Genomic DNA, 26,776 nt, shown 5'->3' on the forward strand with positions numbered 1-26,776 from the left:
AGCTGAGTCATCAACACGACTCAAATCAGTCTGCATCTCAAAGCCATCTGCATTGTAGCTGTCATGCCCATGGTGCTTTAAGGATCATCGCAAGGCCTTCAGCACAGCTGTGCTCAGGCATTGCAGATGGAAATGCATGCTATTTAATACCTCCCTCTTGAATTAGAAGATCGTAATGATTTTTCTAAAGCATTGCACGAGGTAGGTGCTACTGTCTATGAATTCATCTCAGGGCAGCTAAGGAGGCGCTAAGCGTTGCACAGTGAGAGCCTCTCGTGTAAAGAAATGAATGTAGCTAGAAAAGAGATGAATCCAGGAATGTGTCACGGGCCCACCCAACCTTAGAGACCAAAGGGATGGAGGGAGGAGAAAACCAGAGGAGAACGCACTCCCTGATGAAGGGCATAATCAACAGTGTCCATGCTGCTGCGGGGTCCAGCAAGAGGGGCTTGAAGAACCACAACTGGATTGTGGGGGGCTGCAAAGATCGTGCATGACCTCGACCCCCATCCAGGGTGGTGCTGGGGGCAAAGGACCTTAATTACTATGTTAAACATTTTGCAGACCTCCTTTCTGGACCCCAGAGGGCCCCCACTCCCACGCGCTAGCTCCACTCCTTCACGTCCAGGCATGCTGGTCCTCCTGTGACCCCTCCTTGGGAACCTCCTTCCCTGCCCCCAGAGGCCACTGGTTTGCCTACTGCCCTCTTCAATCCTCCCAACCCAGGGTATCCAGGCACCCTGCCCGGCCCCGTGCATTTTGGTCCATACCCTGCTGAGTCGGGACTCAAAAGCCAAGGAAGTTGAAGACTTAGAACTCTTCATGCCGGAAGGAGTTGCGGGCAGAGGCCGTGCCCGGTCTGGGCCGTGGCCTCCTGCTCTGATGGCTGGGCTCCAGGGCTTGGCTGCACTCCGCATGTTTGTCTTCGCGGGTCTGTCCTGCAAAACAGCAGAAAAGCAAAGCATGTCTCCATCACTTGAACCAGCGTCATGACATCATCACACTTTACCCCACACACCACGTCACCGCGGACTATCATAGAGTAGGAGCGCCTATGATTTGGCTGGAAATAGAATATTCCTAAGATGGGTTTCCAGGCTTTATACTAGGCTAATTTTTACAACTTCACAACAGCTTTTACCAAACTACTGAAACTTAGCCACATTACTGATGTCCTGACATCACTTTTCAGCAGAATGACCTGACACAGCATTCCACCAAATACCCATACACTATGTGTCTGTATCTCACACCCAGATAAAACAGGTCAGCCAGAGTCAACACATAAAAAGCCCATAAGCTTTGTGGCTTTAGGGTTGACAAAGGAACAATTTACTTACTTTTAAAATAAACATAAATGAATTACTTGAAAGAATTCACAGAAGCACAAAATGACTTTTTTCATATAAAAATGAGTTTCATATAAAAATGAATGAAGCACACTTTAATTGGTCAGACCCAACCCTGTAGGGCAGAGTGACTGCCCTAACTGCAATATTTTATGAAAGGAAAATTGTTCAAACCAGCAAGATGCAGCTGAAGACATCAGGGGAAAATCCACACAGAGATGTGGAAGACGGCCCGAGACTGGCCAGCAGAGACCGGCGCTGTGATTCCCCAGCAAGGAGAGGCCCGGCCCATCCCTCACCCTCTCAGAGCCTCTGCTTCTTCCGTCAATAACATAACAGGACTGGATTAAACACCCTCTCGGCTCTCTTCCAGCCCCAACCCTGACTCCGCCTGTCCCCACGGACTCAGGGTGTGACACAGGGCACCAAAGAACATCAGAAATGCACTTTACAAAACACCCACAAGTGACAACCACTTCCAATGGCCACTCTCACAGGGCACAGGGTAGGAGGCGGGGTCTCATTAACTGCCCCCGGGGGATGGCGGCCAGTGCTAGCATCCCTGGCTGCCTCTCCCCTCACGACCCGTTAGCCAGCCACGAGAAGAACCACAGGCAGCATCCTGCTCAGCCTGCGACATCGTTTCTCCTGACAATGTCTCTCTGCGAGGCCATCTAGTTCCCAACCCTATTGAAAGAGTGACCAGCTGGTGGCGTGTGTCCAGGCATGCACCTGACCGAGCTCACACTGCAGCGCTGACGGCAGCAGCTCTGTGAATGCTGCTACCGGTGGAAACACTCCTTTAAAGGCGGTGTAATTTGTTTTCCATAGTGTTTCCAAGGAAAACTATTAATGATTCAGTTACATAATTAGTTCAGAACCTTATGAGTCTCAGCTTTGTTCCAAGTATCATGATTTTTTAAAATTCTGGATTACGAAAAGCAATTTAATTCTTGTGTATTTTACAGATGTTCGGCACCAGTTATTTTTCTTCTTCAACCCACGATTTTTATTGCTGGTTTCCACAGCAACAATGAAAGAATGCCTAGGTTGAGGCCTATACAGTAACTAATTTCATGAGGACCCCCTCCCAAAATAAAATGAATGAACAGAGCCGGAGTGACTCTTGAAGAGAATTACTGATGAATTTTACCAATTACTGCAGAATCAACCAGCAACCTGTCTGTCTGACTCATGGAGATGACTTAATAAAATATTTGTTTAATCAAGGCGCCCTTTGTTATGATTAGAATTACTTAGAAATGACTATTACAGGCCAGGCACAGTGGCTCATGCCTGTAATTCCAATATTTGGGGAGGCCAAAGCGGGAGGATCACTTGAGTCCAGGAGTTTGAGGCCAGCCTGGGCAACACAGCAAGACTCTGTCTCTACAAAAAATACAAAAATTAGCCAGGCATGGTGGTGCACACCTGTAGTCCTAGCTACTTAGGAGGCTGAGCTGGGAAGATGGCATGAGTCCAGGAGGTCAAGGCTGCAGTGAGCTGTGATCATGCCCCTTCACTCCAGCCTGGGTGACAGAGTGAAACCCTCTCTCTAAATAAAAAAATAAATAAAGGACTGGATATTACAGGGCTTACTTTATGAAAACATAGGATGATTTTGCAATCTGACTACATTTTCCAAAACCTGCCCAGGTTACCCCTGAAATGAAACACCTTTTATTTACTGCCCACCTCCACCGCAAAAGAGAAAAATATAGAGATGAGAAGCAGCAGGAAGAGGGTAGATGTTTTCCCTGTCAACCTTTTCCCCAACATTTCAGGAGTCTAAGTCCTTGGTTAACGAAAAGAAGGAAAAGCCATCTCAGCCAAAATTCAAGTATTTAAACTTCTCTCTTAATCTCTGGTAACAAATGTGTCCATCCTGTGGACGGTGCCCCTGACAAACATGCAGCTGCCTTTCAGGGTTGGCGGGTGGCCTGCTCTGAGGCAGCGCTCTCCAGGCCCGTGTTTGTTGCATCAGGCCTCTTTCCCGATTCTCTTGGACCCTCTGAATTCAACCCACCTATTCTCACATGACTGTACCCAGAAAATGCTCCTCATCCATCCCCCTCCTGCCGCCCACACTCTCTTTTCCTGAGCATCTTCGGCTTCACTCCCATCATTGTTTTCCTGGGCTAGGCTTTCTATTTTGTACTCACCCATCAGCCATACACTTCTCCTCAAATCTCATCTTCTCAAATTTAAAATATACAATATAGGCTGGGAGTGGCTCACGCCTGTAATCCTAGTACTTTAGGAGGCCAAGGTGGGTGGATTGCCTGTGTTCAGGAGTTTGAGACCAGCCTAGGCAACATGGGGAGATCCCGTTTCACTAAAAATACAAAAAATTAGCTGAATGGGGTGGCGCACAACTGTAGTCCCAGCTACTCGGGGAACTGAGGCGTGAGAATCGCTTGAACCCAGGAGGCAGAGGTTGTAGTGAACCAAGATTGAGCCACTGTACTCCAGCCTGGGTGACAGAGGGAGACGCCATCTCCAAAAAAAGAGAAAAGAAAAGAAAAGAAAAGAAAAGAAAAGAAAAGAAAAGAAAAGAAAGAAAGAAAAAGAAAAAAATACACAATATGCTGCCCTCCGTCCACTTGCAGGAAGGACTCCTACTAGAAGGGGAGCAGGTGCACCCCTAGGCCCACTCCTAGTTTCTTCAGGCTTCCTCCCAATCCACTTCCCACCACTTCTACTACCTTCCTGTCATCCAGCCCCTCGGCCTGGCTCTCTGACCTAGGTAGTCAGTTCATTTACATAAACGCTGTCATGAGCTGAGAGCAGCTATCCTATTTCACTCTGAGCCTGGCAAGGCACTGCTAAATGCTCTATGTGAATGGCTCAGTAACCCTATGAGGTAAGGGTCACCTCCTGCTATGATCTGAATGTTCTCCCAGAATGTACATGTTGGAACCTAATCCCCACTGTGGTATTAGGAGGTAGGGCATCTGGGAGGCACAGCCCTCATCAATGCAATTAGTGCCTGAGGGAGCTTGTTTGCCCCTTCCACCAAGTGAGGGCCCTGCAAGAGAACTCCGTTTATGAACCAGACAGCAGGCCCTTGCCAGACACCAAATCAAGTGGCACCTTGATCTTGGACGACGCAGCCTCCAGAACTGTGAGCAATAAATTTCTGTTGTTTATAAGCCACCCAGTCTACGGTATTTTTCTTATAGCAGCCTGAATAGACTAAGACATCTCCATTTCACAGGTGGGGAAATGAAGTTTAAGCAACGTACCCAAATCTCAGAGTTTATCATGGAGCCAAGATTCAAACCCGGTTTAAATTGGTTCCAAAACCTACATGCCTAAACACCAGGGACGGATGGCCTCTCTGAATAATCTTTGCTCCCCGGAGAGCACCAAGGCTGTAGATCAAATGCACCTGGTCCAAATTCAGCTCCACTGTTAACATTGTGAACTCAGCCATGCTTTTTGAACACGATTCTCTACATCTTCACCCAGTAAGACGGAGTTATCAGTGCCAACTTCGTAAAACTGTAATGACGAAAGGAGAACAGGTCCATCGGGTGCCAGGCACACAAAAGGCTGTCGACAACTATGAGCCGCCCTCCGGACAAAAACTGTTGATGGTGTTCAACGGAGCGCTGCTCTGCCTTCTGACTCAGCAGCACGCAGTGATGGGTCAGTTAAATGTGTGTTCAGGGCAGGAGGCAGACAGACATACCAGATCCAAGGAACACGCTCTTCTACACAGAAAGACTATTTTCATTTGGAAATGTCAAAGAGAGAAAGAAGCGAGGGAAACGCACCTGCAGGGAAGACACTTCACAGCAATTAAAATTGCCCAGGGTTTAACAAATCCTGGCTGCTGAAAGAAAAACACAGGTGGGAATGCCAGCTGAGTAATCGTTTTCTTATGGATGTGAATTAGTCATACAAAATAAACAGGCTCCGGCCAAGTAGAAGACAGTGAAAAAAAGGTTTCTATTATTAATCTCATGATGTCCTAAAATCCTCACGAACACCACAAAGGATCACATCGACCAAGGAATTACAGTTCAATCTAGGACCCCCCTCCCTTGGTGGGGTGGGGGATGTCGTTCCAGGGGTGTTTTCTTTAAATTTTTCCAACATTTTATTTTCTTACCAAGTTTCTCTCCTCTCCAGAATAGTGTAAGGCTTAAAATGCAACTCATAGATTTCACAGTGTAAAGTAGAAGAGAAAGGAGGGAGGGAGAAAAGGAGGGGAGAGGGAACCACTATTTAAGGAATACAATTAGGTGCTGGGCACCAGGGAAAGTCAGAGTCCACACATGTCTCCTGCTCCCTGAAAACATGCTGTTCTGCCACTAAATCGCTGCCTTCAGAGCCTGCATTGGAGGGTTATCTCGGGCCTCAGCTTCATTATCCTTTTAAGGCAAGAAATAGAAAGGCGATTGGGAAACCATTCTGGATGATCAGAAAATAATGACGAGTCTCCGGGAGTGGGAGAGGGCATTCCGGGCTCGGCGACAAGCACAATAAGCACTGGGAAGCGGAAGGCCAAAGCATTCAAGTCTGAGAACCAACAAAATAAGAATGTGCGCATAGCTCAATTGCCAAGGGACTCAGCAGGAAATAGAACGTAAGCGAACCACACATTGAAAATACTGAGCTGGAGCTTTTTGGAACATGGGTCGAATTTGCTCTTGACCTCTTCTACAGTAGTAGTTCTAAGCCCAAGGGGCACATGGCAATGTGCAGAGGCATTTATGGTGTGATAACTTGGGGTGCTACTGGCAGATCCCAGAGATGCTGCTAGACATCTGTAACCCAAAGGGGAGCCCCACAAGGAAGCATCTGGCCTACAATGTCAGCAGTGCCGTGGCGGAGGGACTTCCGGGGAAGAATGAGAGCCCTCGGACGCTGGCTCCTAGACCAACCGGCACGTGGCGTATCTGGTTAGCCTCCCACCTAACATGGAAACATTAACACTGAAAATCCGGTTGGGGCGCAGCTGATAGAATCCCAGACTTCAGCAAATGGCCACAGGAAATGCTTCAAAGCTGATTATTTCCCACGGTCTTGAGATGAAAAATCATCCCAATAGCCTCAGATTCCTTCTCGGTAAATAAGGAAAAGAACAGATTTCCATACAGCAGCAGAAGAAAAATTCCAGACTAAAATTCATTGGTCCCATCAGCAGAAGTCACTGGAAAAAAAGAAGTGATAAAAACAAAAACGAAATGGAAAAGAACATTTGTACATCACTAACCACACCACCTCAAACCTGGAAACAATCTTCAATAGCGGAATAAGAAACTATGGACGGCTGCCAGAAGGCGGAGACCCACAGGGAATAGGGTGTAATCTTGAATAAGAAACAGAGGCCGAGGCAGGTCCCAAATATGAAATGCAGACCCAAGAGAGAGGCTATAATCTGGCAGCTATATTGAGACCAAGAGCTCAGAATCACTGGTCTGCCACATCCTTCTGTCTCCAAAGCTGCCTCAAGCAACCAGCGTCCCAAAGAGCAAAGTGACCACTAATAAGTAGCATTACCTATAACGTAGCTTCACATCAAAGGATTAAAGTGAAGGAGCCAAGGCAGTAGGAAAAGGAGATGTAAATAAAATGCCTTAAGAGCCCTTTTTTTTTTTTAGGTATAGTGTACAATAGTCTATTGAGAAGTAAACAGAATAAAAACGACAGTATAGGAGGGAACCAGAGACTTTCATATCTATCTGGGCTGCAGCATCTTGAGCCATATTTATCAAGTCCTGGCTCCGGGCCTTTGCACATGCAACTGCCTGTGCCTGGGATGCCGGCTGGGAAGCTGAGGTGAGCTGAGAAAGGAAGTGTTTACAAGGGTGTGGGCAGGGCTTGTAATGAAAGGGAGAAGCAAAAAGGGTAAGTGCAGCACCCCAGAGGTAGGAAACCTCACACTCATCCTCTCCCTCCCTCCAACCTGACAGCCAGTGCTGCCCACAGGCTCAGGGAAGGCATGGGACCTAAGTACAGTGTCTATGGTCGCCTGCCCTGGCGCAGAGCTGAAGGAAGAAGACAGAGAGGTGGAGTGGCAAACAGGAGGCCCAGGATGCCCGGCCAGCTCCCATGGCCCAGCTAACTTCAACACCACCTTCCAAAGTGTGCTCAAGTCTCTCCCCTCCAGAAAATCTTCCCCCAGTCTGATAGAGTCTCATAAGTATGCCTCTCGTTGTTGGTAAGCCCTTCCCAGGGGCAGCCTCCTGGCATCTGCCTGTGTACAGCCAGCCTCAGCCTGGGGCACAGAACAAACCCTGAATAACCAGCTTCAGCCCTGACTTCCCTATTTCTGTCATCGGCACAGCCTTTCCCTTGCTCTTCCAGACTCAAAACCTCAGAGTCATGTTGGACTCCTCTCTAGGGCTCCCATTTCTCAAATTCACGGCTGTCCAGGCCAGCAGATCAGAGGCCTGCAATGTTTCCTGTAGGAGCCCTGTCTTTTTCTCCAGCACAGATTGGCATTAAGTCCCTCCTGGGCTCATCCGTTCCACATATTCAAGACAGATTTCTGAAAATTCAGCTGGGGTCAGTCATTTCCTGCTCAAAATCCTGCATTTTATCTTATTTACTCATTTGTTTTTTTAGAGATGGGGTCTTACTCCATTGCCCAAGCTGGATTGCTGTGGCATGATCACAATTCACTACAGCCTCGACCTCCTGGGCCTCAGAGATCCTCCTGCTTCAGCCTCCCAAGTAGCTGGGACAACAGACGTGTTACCATGTCTGGCTAACTTTTTTTTTTTTGGTAGAGGCAAAATCTCACCTTGTTGCCTAGGCTGGTCTCAAACTCATGGACTCAAGTGATCCTCCCACCTCAGCCTCCCAAAGTGCTGGGATTACTGGCATGAGCCACTGCACTCAGCCCATTTTACTGTATTTTTAAGCTAACATTTAGCAACACCAACTAACAGCCCGGCACCATGTTTAGCATTTTCCTATATCTTCTTTCATGTTTCTGACCACCCCATCAGATAGCTGCTGTCATCCCCATTTTACAGTTCAGCAACAAGGAAATGTCAAGGAGTTTGCTAACTCCCCCAACGGGGCCCTCAGCAATGTCACTTCAGGCTGTGTGCCTAACCCTGGCCTACTGCTCCCCTTACACACCATCTTAGTCCATTTGGGTTCATACAACAAAAAACCATAGACTGGGTAATTTATAAACAAGGCGAACTCATTGCTTACAGTTCTGGAGGCTGGGAAGTCCAAGACAAGGCACCAACAGATTCAGTGTCTGGTGAGGGCTCACTCTGCTGCACAGATGGTGCCTTCTTGCTGTGCCTCACATGGCAGAAGGGGCGAGGGAGCTCCTCAAGCCTCTTTTGCATAAGCACAATCCCATTCATGAGGGTGGAGCCCTCATGGCCGCCTTCCCAAAGGCCCCACCTCTTAATCCTATCACACAGGGTTTTAAGTTCCAATAGATAAATTTTGGGGGATACATCAACATTCAGACAATAGCACCACCAAATTAAATGACGGCTTGCCTGAGCTTGGCTGAGCCACGCTGACCCCTTACTCCGCAGCGTAGCCAAAGAGGACTCTTCTCTGCGCTTCCGATGAAATTTGCAGTTCTCATCCTGGGATATTCACCGATCTGAGGGCCTCCCTGTGTGAATGTTTTATCCCCTCCTTTTAGGCTTATGCCAATCAAGACTTTCTTGCAAAATCTTTCTGATATTCCCACCTCTAAACCTCCAGAAAATCGTCTCTCTTCTGGAACTCCTAGGTCCCTGACCACTGCCCACTGCCTCTCACCCAGGTGCTGCAGCCTCCCCTCACTGGCTCTTGGCCTCTGCTCCTGACCACCGGTTAATGCCCATTCAGCAGCCACAGGAGTCTTTTCAAAGCACAAATCATGAACTGTCCACTTAAAAATGGTTAAGATGGTAAATTTCATGTTATGTGACTTTTTTTCATTAAAAGTTAAAAAATTAAGACACATACACAAAATCAGATCACATCACTCCCTACACAGAACCCCCAGTGGCTTCTCACTGCATTGGGATTGAAAGCCCAAGGTCTTCGTCCCGGCCCCAAGATCCTAGGCAGCCTGGCCCTGCCCACCTCCTCGCCTGGCCCTGATCACTCTCCCCAGCTCACCATGCTTCACGCGGGCCTCTCCCAGCTCCCTGAGTATGCGCGGTTAGTTCCCAAGGAAGAGCTCTGCCCCTGCTGTTCCCTCTGCCCAGAACGTTCCCCAGCTCCTCACACAGCGGGCTCCTTTCTCCTCGGTCAGTCTGTGCTCTAAGGTACTTCCTCTAGGAGGCGTCTTTCTTGCACGCTCTAGAGTAGCTCTCCCACCCCACCAAACAGCCCCCGGTTTATTTCTTCAGAGCCTTTATCACCAAACGAAGACTCTCACTGCCATCGATTATCTGCCATTGATTATCTGTCATGGGTTATTTGCCTTCCTGCGCCACTAGGGCAGGTCCGTGATAGCAGGGCCTTACCTCCCTTGTTCACCATCGTGTTCCTGGCACATAGTAGGTGCTCAAAAAATATTAATGAATATTTAATGAATATTTAGATTCTGGCTTTCACTGAAGACATGCATATGGGTGTCTCCCTGCCCCTGCCACACCAGCCAGGGAGCTCCTACAAAGGTACACAGGTCCCAGCAGGCAGGAGCCACTCACTAAATAGGTGTTGAATTAATAGGCAAGCACAAAAGAGAACTGGAAGGCAATGACAATCCTTCTCTCATAAGACTTATAAATATCTCTAAACAGTTGAAAAAAAAAATAAAGTCCCCAGACTGCTTTCAGGATGAGAGCCCCATGGACATGAACATAGAGCTTTCCAGCACTACTACCTTGAAAACATTCATGTTGATGTGTAAGCATTAGTGTTATAAAACTTAATCTTGTTAACTCACAGTCATGCCTGAGAAACAGTTCCTAAATTTATTTCTGAAGGATGACTTTTAAAACTTTTGGTTTACACTCTAGTTTCACAGAAATAGTCAACAACGCTTTCCTATGCTATGGTTTCAGATTTAACCAGGCATCTTCACAGAAACATAATAAATGAATTTATGTTAGTAAATGCTTTGTAAAGTGGGAACGGATGGTAACCATAGACTTAGGAACCTGATAATTTAAAGTATCAAGTCTGAGTACCTTATCTTTTATCCAACCTTTTCTGCTTCTTTGTTCCTAACTTAGGGGCCCCTAAGCCAAGTGGGGATATGGGCACAGCCCTGTGATGTCAGGGGCACAGCTTCCCAGGCAACAGGCAGGCCAGTTCTGTTTCATTCTGTTCTATTTCCTCTAGAAACAATGCAAGAACTACAGGGCATGCTGCCCCACCCACCCAGCAAAACCCCGTGTGCTCCACCATGCCTCCGTGCATTTGAACGATGAGGACCTGGGAGGGAGGGGACAAATCCTCTTGCCCAGCACTGCTGAGCACAGATGCAAAAAAAGGACCCTCCGTAGCAAGAGCCCCCACCCACGGGTAGAGAGGTCTGGTCCCTCACCACGTCCACTGCCCCTCCCTCAGCTCACTATACTTCAGTCACTCTGGCCTTCTGACCAGAGGAAGATAAAAGCAAGGAGGAGCCAGCCTGGCTCTGCAAACTCAGGAGAGGCAGGCTACAAACGCCGCATGCCCCTGGTGACACACACTGGCTGTATGGGACCCAACAAGAGAAGCCAGAGGGTGATCTCATAAATCCCCTAGTGGCTTAATTCGATGCACAGAAGCCTTAAGTCGTGAGACGCAGGGTCTCAACTGGACCCAACCACATTGAGTGCTGTGGCCTCGGCATGTGACGAGGCTGGCTGAGGAGGGTCCCTGGCAGTCTGTCTGTCTGTCTGTCTGTGGAAGTGAAGGGTCTCCTGGGATAACACTCGGCATGGGGGGAGAGAGAGGAGGTGGGAACAGGGCCATTAAGGCAATATGGAAAGAGCTACTTCCCCAAGAAATTGTGAGGTGTCCACCTTACTCATCATGGCCTTCTGGGGCGTGCTGAAGACTTGGCACTATGGCACCTCACAGCCACAGGGCAATGTGGCAGCAGTGGTGCCCAGGGTGGCGGAGGCAGCAGTGGGACTGCAGGCAGCAGAGGCCTTCAGTGCCATGGTCATGATGGCAGCAGCCATCCCAGAAAGTGCCTGGCCAGGTAGAGAAGGGAGAGGTGGCACATCAGCTTAGGCCTATTCATTTGCTTTGCTCCTGGGGACATCAGGAAGAAAGGAAGGGAACACAGAATTTTGCTGGAGCATCTCTAGTCGCAGAGGATGCAGGAACAAAATCTGGACCATCTCTGCATGGCCCTAACTCACGCTTGCATCCTGCCGTGGACACCCAGAGTGGTGGTGGATATCCCCTCCGCTGAACGGGGAAGAACAGGGAATGTCTGTCTCCTCGCACACCCAGTGGGAGGCAGCCATTGTTCAGAGCACCGTGAGTTCTGGATTTCCTTATTGTTGTCAGATAAAGTTAAATCACTGAATACAGCTGATTTCCTTTTTGTTCTCGCATTCCTGAGATTTTCTTTTCTAACCCACAGGCTTTAGCTATATTCCTGCAGTGCCAGCTGGCTAATGAAAGCAACTGCTGTGCTTTGCAGGGTTAATTTATTCAGTGCCTGGAATATGCCCTATCCTTCGTCAGCATCAATCGCTTCTAGCATTGTGTTTTAAATATACACAGGAACCACAAATATGAGGGATAATTTTGCAGGCTGCTCCTGGGATTACCTTGTCATTACACGTTCCTTGCACAGGAGTACGTCTACAAGGAACAGCAAGTACAGCAACTGCTATGTGATCTGTTTCCAGAGTGGGGGACAGAAACGGTTACATAACAGCACTTCCGCTGTCCCCTGTGGATGGGCCCTTTATGACACAGACACATCTGACTTTCAAAATGAAGCGAGACAGTTACCCCCGACCCTCAAAGAGCACAGCCTGAGCCATGCCATGAAGCCACCTCCACCTCCTCTTTGTTTCAGTGTAAGGCACACGGAGTGCTCAGGCCCCTGCTCCCTTCTGCCCACTCCTGCCAGCCGTCTTGCACTCTGAGCCCAGGCACAGCAAATGACCAGCAGCTGCAGGGATGCTGAGTTCTATCATCCAGCCTCCAGGCCTGCCCAAGGCCACTCCGAGCCCAGAACAGGCTTCCCAGCCCGGACTCCTGCTTTCCACTTACCGTCTACTGTCTGGTAAACCTCAGTTCACAGCCCCTTGTCTGGGGCACAGACATGCTTCCACACCACAGTGTATCCACAGCACCCTGGACCCAGGCTTATCAGCAGGCCTTACACGAGACGAACACGGCTTCCCTGTGTGACTCCCACCCCCACCTCCTTTGCCCAGACGGTCCCTGAGTGAAGGGCTCTGTCTCATTCCTCTGTGGTTCCACACCTGTGGGCCCAGTGTCTGGTCCACATTAAAGATAGATCATTGACCTAAAGGTGAAACCTGAAACTAGAAAACTTCTAGAAGAAAACAGGAGAAAACTGTTGTGACCTTGAGTAGGGCAAAGATTTCTTAGTTACAACACCAAAAATATGAGCAATAAAATAGGACAAAAAACATAGAAAACCACCTGATTAATGGGATATTGTCAAAATTTAAAACGTACGGTCTTCAAAAGACATTGTCAACAAAATGAAAAGACAAGCCATCGAATGGAAGGGAAATATCTGCAAAACACAAAACTGATAAAGTACTTGAATCTTGAATTATTAAATAATAACCATTTTTGTTATTATTTGTTACTTTTATTTATTATTTATTTATTTATTTATTGGGACAGAGTCTTCCTCTTGTCACCCAGGATGGAGTGCAATGGCAGTGGCACGGTCTCGGCTCACTGCGACCTCAGACTCCCGGGTTCAAGCGATTCTCCTGCCTCAATCTCCCGAGTAGCTGGGATTACAGGTGTGCACCACCACGCCCAGCTAATTTTTTATTTTTAGTAGAGACAGGGTTTCACCATGTTGGTCAGGCTGGTCTCAAACTCCTGACCTCAGGTGATCCGCCCGCCTCAGCCTCCCAAAGTGCTGAGATTACAGACATGAGCCATCGTGCCCTGCCTATTTGTTATTTTTGTTAAAAATAACAAAATGATGTCCATATTAACAACAAAGAATAATAATAAAAAGCACAAGGCAATAAAAAATGACCAAAGATTTAAATAAAAACTTCACCAGAGGAGATATTTGGATGGCAAATAAACACATAAAAAAATGCTTGACATCATTAGTCATTAAGAAAATGCAGATGAAGCCATAAGAGCTATCACTACATACCTACTAGAATGGCTAAAAATTTAAAAACAAAACAAAACAATATCAAGTGCTGGCAAAGATATGGAGCAACTGGAACTCTAATACACTGCTGGTGGAAATGCAAAATGGTACAGCCACTTTGCAGCGCCGAAGTTTCTTAAAAATTAAACATATACAATCCACTAATCCCACTCTTCAGTATTTATCCAAGAGAAATAAAAATTTGTGTTCACACAAACATCTGTAATGCTAATGTTCATGGCAGCTGGATTCGTAACAGCAAAAGCCAAGCAACCTAACTCTCCCTCAACAGTGAGTGGATAAATAAACTGATGCATCCCCATGTTAGATTAGTACTCAGCAATAGAATGAGCTCAGCAATAAAAGTGAATGAATAGCACACACACAAAAAGGATGTATTTCAAATGCACTATGCTAAGTGAAAAAAGCCTAAACTCAAAAGCCTACTTACTATCTACACAAATCTTATCCATCTTTAAGTCCCAGATCAAATGTTACTTCTCCCTTGTAGTCTTATCTGCCATCTCCCCACACCTACAAAAAGACCAACGTGATTTGGTGTTGCTCTAAATTCCAAACATTTTGTCTATGTCCTCTCTTGTATGACTGTATACGCCAGTTATCATGTCTCTCTAACTAACTGGAAGCGCCAACTCTGATTCACCTTTGCATTTAAAAGCAAAGGCAGATCAGTGGCCTCACCAGCAGCTGGCCGGCATTCAGACTCCTTCTGCTGTGCCTGCTGCCTAGCATCTGGATCGATGCCTTGCATATGGGAAGTGTTCAGAAATTTTCTGTTTGATGAATTAACAAAAAATTAAATGTCCCAGGTGACCTGTGTCAGATATAGTTGGTGTGGTCAGCACTCAGAAAGAATAATACAGCCCAGGAGTCTGGACGAGATGGTCTCTTAATACTATTTTAGATGAATGAATGAATGAATGAATGAATGAACACCAAAGGACAGAGCAACCAGTGCTAGAAAGAAGCCCACTAACAGGCTATGGTGTGTGAGCACAGCGGGTGCTAGAGGGGAAAGTGGTTATCTCAGTGAGACCCTAGTCACGGGCTGAACTGTGTCCCTCCCCACCACCCCTTCCCTATGTTGAAGCCCTAACCCCTAATGTCTCAGAATGTAACTGTATTTGGAGAGAGGGTCTTTAAAGTGGTAATTAAGGTCATATGGGTGGGCCCTAATCCAATATTACTAGTGTGCATTTAAGAAAAGATTAGGACACAGGCACACACAGAGGAATAACCGTGTGAAGATACAAGGTGAATATATATATATATATTGAGACAGGGTCTTGCTCTGTTGCCAAGGCTGGAGAGCAGTGGCATGATCATAGCTCACTGAAGCCTCAAACTCAACACTGAAGCGATCCTCCCACCTCAGCCTCTTGAATAGCTGGGACAACGTGCACACCACCACGCCTGGCTCATTTTTTTCTTTTTTTAGAAATGGGGTCTCACTGTGTTGCCCAGGCTGGTCTCAAACTCCTGCGCTGAAGCAATTCTCCTGCCTCAGCCTCCCAAAATAACACTTTGACCTTGACTCCAATGTCTGCTTCCAGTGCTGTGAGAAAATTACTGTCTGTTGTATAAGACCTACAGTCTGTGATACTTTGTTGTGAGTGACCGAGCAGACTAACACAACTCTGAAGGAAGGTTAGGAGGTTGACATGTGAAAACTGGAGGAGAGGGCATTCCAGGTAAGAAGAGGAGCACCCCCAAAAGCAGGCAAAGAGCGGTGCTGTTTGGCCACAGCGGGCGAGCACGATGGAAGTTATGCAGAATAGTGCTGGAAAACAGGGTGGCAGCGGATGGCAGAGGCCCAGAATGGCAGGTTAAAGAGCTGAGACTTTGAGGGTGCCTTTTCCTTATGTGACTGGTGGCAACTCAGTATCATCTGTGATGGAAGGAGGCAGTGGGCGCAACAGGAGGAGTCTGAACGGCTAGCCGGCTGCAGGTGGGGCCACCGCGGCCTAAACTGGCACACATGGGCCCCAGGGGCTCCTGGGGTGGCTTTGGGGGCAGCAAAGGTTTGTTGATTGAAAAGTTATGTGTGTGTTATAATGTGGGAAACTCAGGGCCACAGCACGGCTCACCTGTGAAAAGTTACAGCACAGATCAGAGCAACAAACACATCATGAGATCCTGAGGCCCAGAACGCTGCACCTGTGGGCTCTACATTCCGGACAGATCCCAGTCCACCCCAATCTTCCAGATGCCACTACCCCTCTAATTCACCTCCATCCTCTCCTCAGCCCTCTCCCTCCGCCTGGCTAATCTTTCCACACTAACCACAGTGATCCTTTAGAAATGTAGGTCAGATCCCATCACTCCTCTGCTCAGAGCCCTCCAGTGGGTCCCTGTGTCCCTTGGAATAAAACCCAGGCTTCCTACCATGGTTCACATGCACACCCGCATCCCCACTCCCCAGGCCCTCTTCTCCCCTTCACTCCCAGGGCCCTGCTGCACTGGGAAAGAAACACCAGGCTCAAAAGGAGTCATGGGAATTCACTCGTTTACACAAACAGCTGGGGACTGTCTCATTCATTTGTTAGCTGGAGAATCATTCTGGAAGCACCTCCTGTACCTAGGCACTGCAGTAGGCACCAGGACACAGGATGGGCAAAACCAAACACCACCCCTCCCCACCTGGGGCTTACCATCCGGTGTAGGGAACTATCAAATGGCCTTGGAAATACCAGCTATCAACTGGGAAACCTCTACTAAAAAAAAGGCACTGTGTGACTTTTTAGAGCCTATCCAAGGGGCGCAGGACCCAGGGGGGAGGAAAAGACCCTTTGGTGACCCTCCCAGGATAATAAGCATGAACTGGATGACAAGAGGGACAGAAACCCACAGGCACAGGGAACAGCAAAGTGAGGAGGAGGGATACTGTGGCAGGAAGGAGAAAGCAAGTGTGGGGTGGGGATTTCAAGTTCCTGCAGCTACAGGGGTGAGGCCGGTGAGCAGGACCACCCCCACCTGCACTGATCCCATCATGTGGGCCCGGCCCTCCTCAGGATGGCCAAGGGAATGCCCAAATCTCTCAGCATCCCAAGCCAGCTCACAAAAGCCGCTGTGCCGCTTCTTGTCCTGGGGCTCCTTCCATGCAGCAAAGGCTCGCAGGCAGCGCAGGAGAAGCCAGGAGGACTTCCTTTCCCTATGTTCAGACCTCATCAGTGAGACCCAGAGAGGCTCTCAAGCTCCCAGACTCAAGACAACCCGAGACCCTCCCCCGAGGATCACATTCTTTACCTACTGCGAAACCTCCCCGAGTCTGCCTTCCCCAGCAGGCAGCAAGGCAGGCCCCTTGTTGCTCCTCTGCCCCAAGCCATTTATTGTGGGCACTTGTGGATCTTTTCGTTACAAGGAGGCCCGTTACCGTAGCAACCAGGTGTGGCTCCCGCAGTCTGTCTCAGAGGGGCCCTCTGATCCCCCGAGTTGTAATGTGTTGCTGACTTATCTCATTCTTGTAATCAAACAAAATAAATACATGCTCTGCAGTCTCTCCCTCTTTCGGTGATCTCTTTCCTACAGTGTCCTCCCTGAGTTCACTGACAAGAGAGTCCCCCTCTGCCAGCTAAATATCTAATCCTAATACATTCCCTTTCGCCCACATAAATAGCATCCCTCTGTGATCAAAGCAACCCCATCCACGCCTTCCAGACCACGTTCAGAGTTTTGCCTTCATTACTTACCATCTTCACTTGCAAATTTAGCATCATTTCATTTTCATTGTTTCTCACGGTTAAGTCCTTTCAAGATCCATTAATAATGTTAAGTCAATTTTAGGAACTGTAATAAGTAATGGTAGTTGACAATGGCAACAACTGTGAAAAGAGGCATAAAAGAACCAAAATCTGGGAAACAGGGGTCCCAGTGAAAGGAATGAAGATATGGCGGTAGGGGTGTGGAGAAAGGGATGGAATGGGAGAGACTGGAGTGACGCAGGCTCTCCTCAGAGGACCCTAGTTTCCTTGCGCCTCCTGACCACCCAGGGAAAGGATCCCTCCTCTGTGACTCTCCACCACAGCCCCCAACAGCAGCTTCACAGCTACCATCACAGTCAGTGATATAATTCATCAGTATTTACTGTCCCTCCTCTCCAACCCATGCGTAGGTCCCTAGAGACTGGCACGTTCTCTCTTGCTCACCCTTATCTCCCGAGGGCCTGGCACACTGCCCAGCTCAGACTGGGTGCTGGATGTCTGCTGGGTGGATAATGGATGAAGAGCTTATTTTGAACCTCAGATGACCGTTTTTTAAACTAGAGAGGCTGGACACAGTGGTTCACGCCTGTAATCCCAGCACTTTGAGAGATCAAGGTGGGAGGATCACTTGAGCCCAGGAGTTCAAGAACAGCCTGTAGAAAGCCTCTATACCTACAAATAAATAAATAAGCCAGGCATGGTGGTGCACACCTGTAGTCCCTACTCAGGAGGCTACTCAGGAGGCTGATGTGGGAAGACCTCCTGAGCACAGCAGGTTGAGACAGAAGTGAGCTATCTGATCACTGCACTCCAGCCTGGGTAACAGAAGAGACCCTGTCTCTAAAAATAAATACAAAAATAATAAATCAATAAACCAGAGATAAGGAACACAGGATGGAAAAGAAAATGAGGAGAACAGTGCCTCGGGGGGCGTCTACGAGCCGTGTGTGGGAACGCAACTGCACAAAGCCTGAAAACAGGGACAGGAGATGGAAGAGGTCAGCACCCATCAATAAAGCAGCTTTTCCTCCATGCCTCTTGGGTGGCTTCCTTTTCTAAAACATAAGTTAAGACCTTTAAAGCATCTTTAAACACTGCCACCAAATGCTTATTCTTCCCAAAATCTGTCACTCGCTTTCCCAACCTTGAGCTTCTACAGCTAGCATCCTGTTCCCAAGATTCTTCTTGCCTGTGGGTCTGGAAAATTGTCTGTTTGTTTACTTTATACAAATACACAAATTCAGACTCATGAAATATTCAAACACAGGAGGATATCTAGCAAGAGGAAAAAGCAACCTTGCCCTAATTCTACTTCCCTCTCCAGAGGTGACACAGGAAACAACAGTTTGATATCACACATCCATTGCTTTTTATTAAATGAATTTTTATGTACATACAAATAAAAATATATAGCTTATATTTTTAACATAAATATGTTTATATTGTTTATGTTTACTTAAAAACATGTACAGTGCTTTTCTAAGACAAATCAAAGGTAAGCATATTTTACCTTTTGATAGATTTTATAAATTTGCCATACAAAAAAGCTTTACTAATTTTTGTTCCCATTAGTGATGACTGCCAGTGCCTATCTTCCTATGTTCTCTCCACACTGCAATATTATTCATATTTTCCATTTTTGCCAATATGTTGCATGGGAAATGACATTTCATGAGTATTTGGATTTGCATTTCTATGACTATTATTGAGGTTGAACATTGTATGTTTATTGGCCTTCTATATTCCTTCTTCTAGGAATTGTTTTTTTATAACCTTTGCCCATTTTTCTCTGGTGTGTTTTTTCTAGTTGATTGCTGGAATCATTTATTATGAGTAGTACTCTTTGTGGTATGTGGGCTGCATGTATTTCTCTCGGCCACATACCTGTCTTTCAGTGTACCAAGTTTTTAGCATACGGCGACTCAAACGTGTCATTCTTTCCCTCTGTGGCTAACACAACCTTTCCTGTCTCCCAAGATTACGTGAAAGGTTGTCTTAAGCCATAGAGGGAAAGAATGACATGTTTGACTCTATAAAAATACGAATGTATTTTTACGTATATATGTAATATAATCCATACTCATGTATATAAAGTCATCTCTATATGCCTCAGATAGTCTCTCTACACATCTACCTGCACCAATACTTTTTCGGTGTGTGTGTTTTAATTTAGCTTTTATTTCCTCACTCCAACAACCCTATGGAATAGATACTATTATTAATTTTATCCCCATTTTACAGATAATAAGACTGAGGGACAGATAAGTTAAGGCTGAGCCATCTGCCTCCAGTGCCCATGGGCTTAACCAGAATCCTATGTTCACTCAGTACTACTCCACACAACTCATTTTCTCTCCATATCATAAAAGCAACAGGCTGGGTGCGGTGGCTCATGCTTGTAATCCCAGCACTTTGGGAGGCTGAGACGGGTGGATCACCTGAGGTCAGGAGCCCGAGACCAGCCTGGACAACATGGCAAAACCCCATCTCTACTAAAAATACAAAACTTAGCCAGGCGTGGTGGCGGGCACCTGTAATCCCAGCTACTCAAGAGGCTGAGGCAGGAGAATCACTTGAACCCGGGAGGCAGAGGTTGTGGTGAGACAAGATTGCACCACTGTACTTCAGCCTGGGCCACATAGCAAAATTCCATCTCAAAAAAAAAAAAAGCAACAAAAGTTATCACAGTGTGATAATGGCGTAGAAATAGATTGCTCCTGTAAATAATCAAATAATCCAGAAAAATCATATAACAGAAAAGCTGGAGATATATAAAGAAAAAATCATAAAATATTAGAAAACATAAGGGTGGCTCATAAATGATGCTGGAAAAACTGGTTAGCATTTTTTAAAGTCAGTTTAACTTTACTTTCACATCATCCATGAAAGAAAATACTAGAAGAAAATAAACGACTTAAAAACAGAGAAATTAGATCTCTAATATAGAAGACTTACCAAAAAAAAGAACCAATTTGACTATATAAAATGTTAAATGACTGCATGTGTTTTAAAAACTCATTTTAAAAAGGTAAACAATAGACTGGGGAAAATAACTGACAAAAATATGGCAAATAAATCTTACCCATATAAATCGGCCCCAAAAAGCCAGCATTATGATCCTATAAAATGATCAAAAGAGAAAGTACAACTTATAAACAAGCACGTAAAAAATGTTCAGCCTAGTTGTATTAAAAGAAATGCAAAATACCATAAAGAGGTTCGGTTCTGTTTTTCTTACTCTTTTTTCCCCATGATGCTGTTGGCTGGTGGAATGGATGAAATTGAATGAATGCTCCAACACACTGTGTTGATAGAAAGTAATTTAGCAACATATACCAAGCACCATTAAAATGGTTATGCCCTTTTACCCAGTAATCTCACATCTGAAACTCTACCCTACAGATACAATCCAAAAACATAAGGAAAGTTCCATGGACAAAGACAGTTACTAATCTACTACTTATAACAGCAAAAAACAAAAACAAAAAAAAAAGAAAAGCAACCTAATTTTAAAAAACAGGGAAGAGTTAAATAATTTATGGACCAATCACTTAATAAAATATTTTATGCTATTAAATAATTGTCAAACTAGGCTGGGTGCAGTGGCTCATCCCTGTAATCCCAGGACTTTAGGAGGCCAAGGCAGGCAGACCGCTTCAACTCAGGAGCTCAAGACCAGCCTGGGAACCATAGTGAAACTCCATCTCTACCAAAAATACAAAAATTAGCTGGGCATGGTGGCACACGCCTGTAATCCCAGCTACCTGGAAGGCTGAGGTGGGAGGGTAGCTTGAGGCTGGGAGGTGGAAGTCACAGTGAGCTGAGATCGCGGTACTGCACTCCAACCTGGGCGACAGAGAGAGATTCTGTCTCAAAAGAATAATAGAGTAATAATTGTGAAACTATATAACATTTTTAAAGCCTTATGCTATAATATCTAGTTGTACAGGTAGAAAGAAATATATAATTTTTTTAGAGACAGGATCACACTCCGTCACTCAGAGTGAAATGCAGTGGTGAGATCATAGTTCATTGTAACCTCGAATTCCTAGGCACGAGTGATCCTCTGGAGTATCTGGGACTACAGGCATGCAACACCACAGCTGGCTAATTATTTATTTTCTTATTTTAATTTTTATTTTTTTGAGACAGGGTCTTGCTCTGTTGGCCAAGGTGAAATGCAGTGGCATGATCACAGCTCACTGCAGCCTCAACCTCCTGATTTCAAGCGATCCTCTTACATCAGCCTCTTGAGTAGCTGGCGCTACAGGTGCATATCACCACACCCAGCTTGTGTTTTGATTTTTCTGTAGAGATGAGCTATCATTATGTTGCCCAGGCTGGTCTTGAACTCCTGAGCTCAAGCAATCTACCTGCTTCAGCCTCCCAAAGTGCTGGGATTACAGGCATGACCTACCGTGCCCAGCCCTGGCTAATTTTTTTTTTCTTTTTATTTTGGAGACAGTGGCCTTGCTATGTTTCCCAGGCTGGTCTCGAACTCCTGGTCTCAAGCAATCCTCCTTCTTCTCCTCCTGAGTAGCTGGGATTTCAGGTGCGAGCCACCACACCCAGCAAGAAATACAGAAATTTTAACAGTTGGTTTAGGGTGTGGGATTAAGTTACTATTTTCTCCAATTTCTGAATTTACTGAAATGCCATATCAGAGCACGAGCTCTGGATTGAGAGACACTTGCATCCCCATCCTGGCTGCACCACTCACCTACCTGTCCACCCATCTCTCTGACCTCTGGGATTACACCTGTAATCCCAGCACTTTGGGAGGCCAAGGCAGGTGGATCACCTGAGGTCAGAAGTTCGAGACCAGCCTGGACAATGTGGTGAAACCCTGTCTCTACTAAAAATACAAAAATTAGCTGGGCATGGTGGCATGCGCCTGTAGTCCCAGCTATTCGGGAGGCTATGACAGGAGAATCACTTGAACTCAGGAGGCAGAGGTTGCAGTAAGCCAAGATCAAGCCACCACACTCCAGCCTGGGTGACAACAGCGAGGCTCCGTCTAAAAAAAAAAAAAAGTTAACACATTGGAAAAATAAAATTGGAATGAGGAATGATACTTCACAAGTGGTGGTTTATTTCAATTTCACGTTTTCAAATGAGTTTAGTATTGCTTATTTTGCACCCCCTCTCCTGCCTTGGGGGCTCCTCCGTTTGGACAGCCTTGCATGTTAACTCACTTGGTAAAGGAAAGGTGAAAGGAAGTGAAACACGGCTACTGTAAAACAGAACCACAGAGACACAGAGTCCATGGAGCTGAGCTGTAAAGGAGCAGAAGCAGCCACACCAGTGAGTTCTGCAGCAGGAGCAGCACCTTCGCATTCTATCGAGAAGGGGCAGAAGCCACATTTCCCAAGAAAACTTAGTGTGGACCTCCTGCACCGCTAAGCTAAACATTTTATTCCAATAGGAAATTAGAGTCAGTGGGACAAGGAAATAAAAAGCAAAAACTTAATTTCTAGAAACAGAGTGGGTAAGAGAGATTTTAAGGTATCTTCAGCCCTGTGAGGGGGTATGGAGGAAAACGGTCTCAAGCAACCATATAATAAATAACTTCTCAGAAAAGCCGCCAACTTTATCATATTATTGCTTGAAATTCTGCCATCTGGGCTTCACAAGCATCTCATTTCAGACCCTAACACGATGCATGTATTGCCCAGATGTTGAGCACTGGGACATTATCAGACCCTCTGCCAGATGACAGGGCACACTACAGTGCTGATCTCCAAGGGGAGATGACTCGAGAACGTTCCAGGGGCTAAGCACTAGTTAAGTGGGTGGTTCTCTTCACAGGACCTTAGACATCCCACACTTGGCAAAAAGAATGCACAGAAGCAGCCCTATTCACCCTGTATGGGAAAATAATCTACACCCTGCTACTAATTAGTACTCACAGCGCTTCTTTTCTAAAGAACTTCATATATTTACTTGAAGTCGGCATTAATCATCCTTTCCTTGCAAGATGAAACAGGTGACAAGCAGCGAGAAGACCATTTTATTTCAAGACATCAGAAGATGGGTTTCAAATCCTTTTTCAGCCCCCCCAAAATCATGCATGTGTCATTAACTTATCCAGTCCATGCACCACGGGAGAATGTATTCATACTGCCTTAGTCACACCAAGATCCACTGGGTCTGTAAGACATTGTACCTAAAGCAGAAGCACCTCTTCCCCAGCTATCCTAAGATTTTCCATCTCTGTCTTAAATAATAACCAACCATGTACTTACTGCAAAACTCTGCTTCTCCTGCTTCTCGGGAGCTGCCGACCTCAATCAGCAAGTCAGCCACTCTATTCTGAGTTTGGTGCTGGCCTGGGAGGAAAACCACACTCAGAGGGGGCTGGGCAGAGAGTGCTTGAGCAACGCTTCACTCAGGAAGCAGGCGGGCTCTGCTCTCCCCAAGTTCTGATGGCCTCTCCCCCTCTCTCTCCTGCCTCTCACAATCTCTCTCTCTTCTCTTTCTTACACGCACACATGCACAAAGTGCAAAATCATATTTCCATCCTACTTGGTCCTCAATGCTTAATTTGTACCTCTCCAAAATGTAAGGGTTTCAAGATGTAGGCTGGCTAGCTTTTTGCTGATTGCTCCCTGAGACATTGAACAGATTTAAAAACAAAAACAAAAACTCAGTCTGCTCTCCACAAATGCATTTACCCTGAAGCTTCAGCCATGCCCCACCACCTTGCCATGACCCTGTGAGTACTGTGAGTTCTAGGTGGGAAGGGGAAGTCGGGCTGTGACCAGGAAGCATATCACAGCAGGGGCTTCTGGTGAGCCAACTAAAGGGATCTCAGAAGTAGGCATCTGAAACTCCTAGGCTTCAATAATTTGTTGTAATTTTTTTCATTCCAAATAAATCTTTTCATACTTAATTTTGAATTCAGGGAGCTCCAAAATGATATGGGCATCCTCACAAAACCTGGGGTCTACGCTCCCTGCTACTATGGACGGCCTAGAGTCAGCCCCAGTGACAATGACCTACTGCAACGGGGAGCAAATACACTGCCCAGAAAACACCGAAAAAATGTTCTGAAGGTAAACGAGCAACATGTGTTATATCCACAGGCACCAAGAACTCCATCAGCAGGCCTGGGCTAAGCTTAGTCATTGCCACAAGCTGCATTTTTACTGCTATTTTACTGGATAATAGGTGTGGAAGGCAGCCAGTCTGCTCTTGCATGGCAGAGAGCTCTTATATAGCAGGTGGCATGGGTTTGCAGAGCCTCTGTGACACAGAATCCCCCATGTTCACTATAATTCTAACTCCAGACTCAGACTCTGTCATTCTAATGGACAGAGTGCAGTAAAGAACAGTTCAGAGCCAGCCTGGCCTGGCACGGCAGCCCCATGCCCCACTTGGCCAAGGCTGCTGCCTCTCATGGCCATCCCGCTTTGCCTTGAAGGAGACAACAGGCACAATGCACTGAACCTGCTTTCACTGAGGAACACCCATCCTCCTGGGGGGCAAGGGGCATACAGGGTCCTAACTCATCTCGGTGACTCCCCATGTGGCACCATGGCACAGACACAGGAGGTGGTAGTGGTAGGGACTCTGCAAATGACAGACACCTAACTCAAGTTTGCTTAAGCAAAATAGTGAGTTTGTTGGCTTTACTGATTTAGGAAAGTCTAGGATGAATTCAGGCTGGCTTTAAGCCAGCTAGACCTTGAGGTCCAATGATGTCATCAGGAATGGTTTTGAATCACATGTAACTTCACTCTTCTAAACTAGTATGATTCAAACAGGGGTGCTCTGAGGATAGGAAGGCCTTGCCCGGCAGCACTGCAGGACTAGAGGTCTTTAGCATTTGAGATTCCAGATTAGAGAGTCTCTCCCAGAAAAGAGCCTGAGGTGATACACTGTCCAACCCATTCGCAGTGGAGAGGGACCTGGATGATTGGCAGCTCCACTAGTTATGGGAAAAGCAGTTTCCAAAAGGAGAAAAAAAGCTAGGCAGAAAAAAAGTACAAGCTAGTCACTCAACAGCGTCTTGGATTATTAAGCCTTTCATGTGATCATGTCTTACTTCCCTCATTACACTGTAAATCTATCAATAGAAAGATACACACAAAATGTTAACAGTGCTTATCTCTCAGACTGAGGGTCATTTACTTTTTAAATTCACATTGTAGCTTCTAAATTTTCTAAAATAAATATTATTAACCTGTATAATAAAATAATATACCTAAATAAGTTATCACATGTTTTAAAAAATCCTACTTACAATAGTAACTATCCATAAATAGACCTGGTAAGAAAGTTACAGTCGCCCCCCAAAATTCATGCTTTTCTGAATGACAAAAAAGAAGACTGGATGAAAAGCATACCATGCTCTCCCAATGGATATTCATTCTCTGTAAACAATTTTATAAATGTGATGTAATTCCAAAAAAAATTCTAATCAGATTAGAAATATGATGAAAATTATTTATAAAATTATCCTAAAATTCATCTGGTAGAATAATTGATTATTCTCTATAGAAGCTATGAAATAACTTGATTCTTCTCTAAAGAAGAAAATTCCATATATACACACACACACACACACACACACACACACACACCATTTGTACTACCAGATAGTAAAATAGATCAGAAAAGTAAAAAGTTACAATGGCATGGTTCAGGAATACAAAGAAGAGCACTGGATCATGGCAAAGCCCAGAAATAAGAATTTAGATTATGAGGAAGACGGCATAACTAATCTAGGATAAAGAATGGATTGTTTTAGCTGAGCACAATAGCTGGTGAGCTTGTAATCTCAGCTACTTGGGAGGCTGAGGAGTGAGGATTGCTTGAGCCCAGGAGATCAAGGCTGTAGCACACTATGATTGTGCTTGCAAATAGCCACTGCACTCCAGCCCGGACAACATAGTGAGACCCTGTCTCGAAAAACTAAAAAAGAAAAAAGACCACACTTCAACCTGGGCAACATAGTGAAATCTTGTCTCGAAAAATTAAAAAAGAAAAAAGAAAGAAAATATAGGAGATTATCCTGAATACGGTAGGAGAGGCCTCTCTGAGCCTACAGGCAAAGGCAGAATACATAAAGAAAAAACAGATGTGACTTACTTGAAAATTGAAAACTTCTGAAAAAAAAAAACCCACTATAAACAACTTGAAAATGTCAATGACAAGATGAGACAAACGTGTGTGCATAACCTTTGGTTCCATTATTCCATTTGTAGGAATGTATCCTACAAAAATACTCATGAATGAATACAAAGCTATCTGAGCAGGAGTGATGAGCTTATCCTTGATTATGACAACAACAATGGCAAGAAAAGAAATAACTTAAAGTCTAATTGGTTAGATTATGGTATATCCACATAATTAAGCCTTATGCAGCCATTAAAAGTGATAATAGATACAATATAGATAAGATATAGGAAAATCCTCAACAAAATACTAGCAAACTAAACCTAAAA

At 45.8% G+C, this 26,776-nt stretch overlaps 1 pseudogene; it reads right to left on the reverse strand.

The window, feature by feature from the left end:
- LOC101006730 overlaps positions 1 to 26,776 on the reverse strand; it is a 106,319-nt pseudogene that overhangs the window by 16,196 nt on the left and 63,347 nt on the right.

This window comes from Papio anubis, unplaced genomic scaffold, assembly GCF_008728515.1.
Source record: "Papio anubis isolate 15944 unplaced genomic scaffold, Panubis1.0 scaffold159, whole genome shotgun sequence".
Classification (NCBI taxonomy): domain Eukaryota; kingdom Metazoa; phylum Chordata; class Mammalia; order Primates; family Cercopithecidae; genus Papio; species Papio anubis.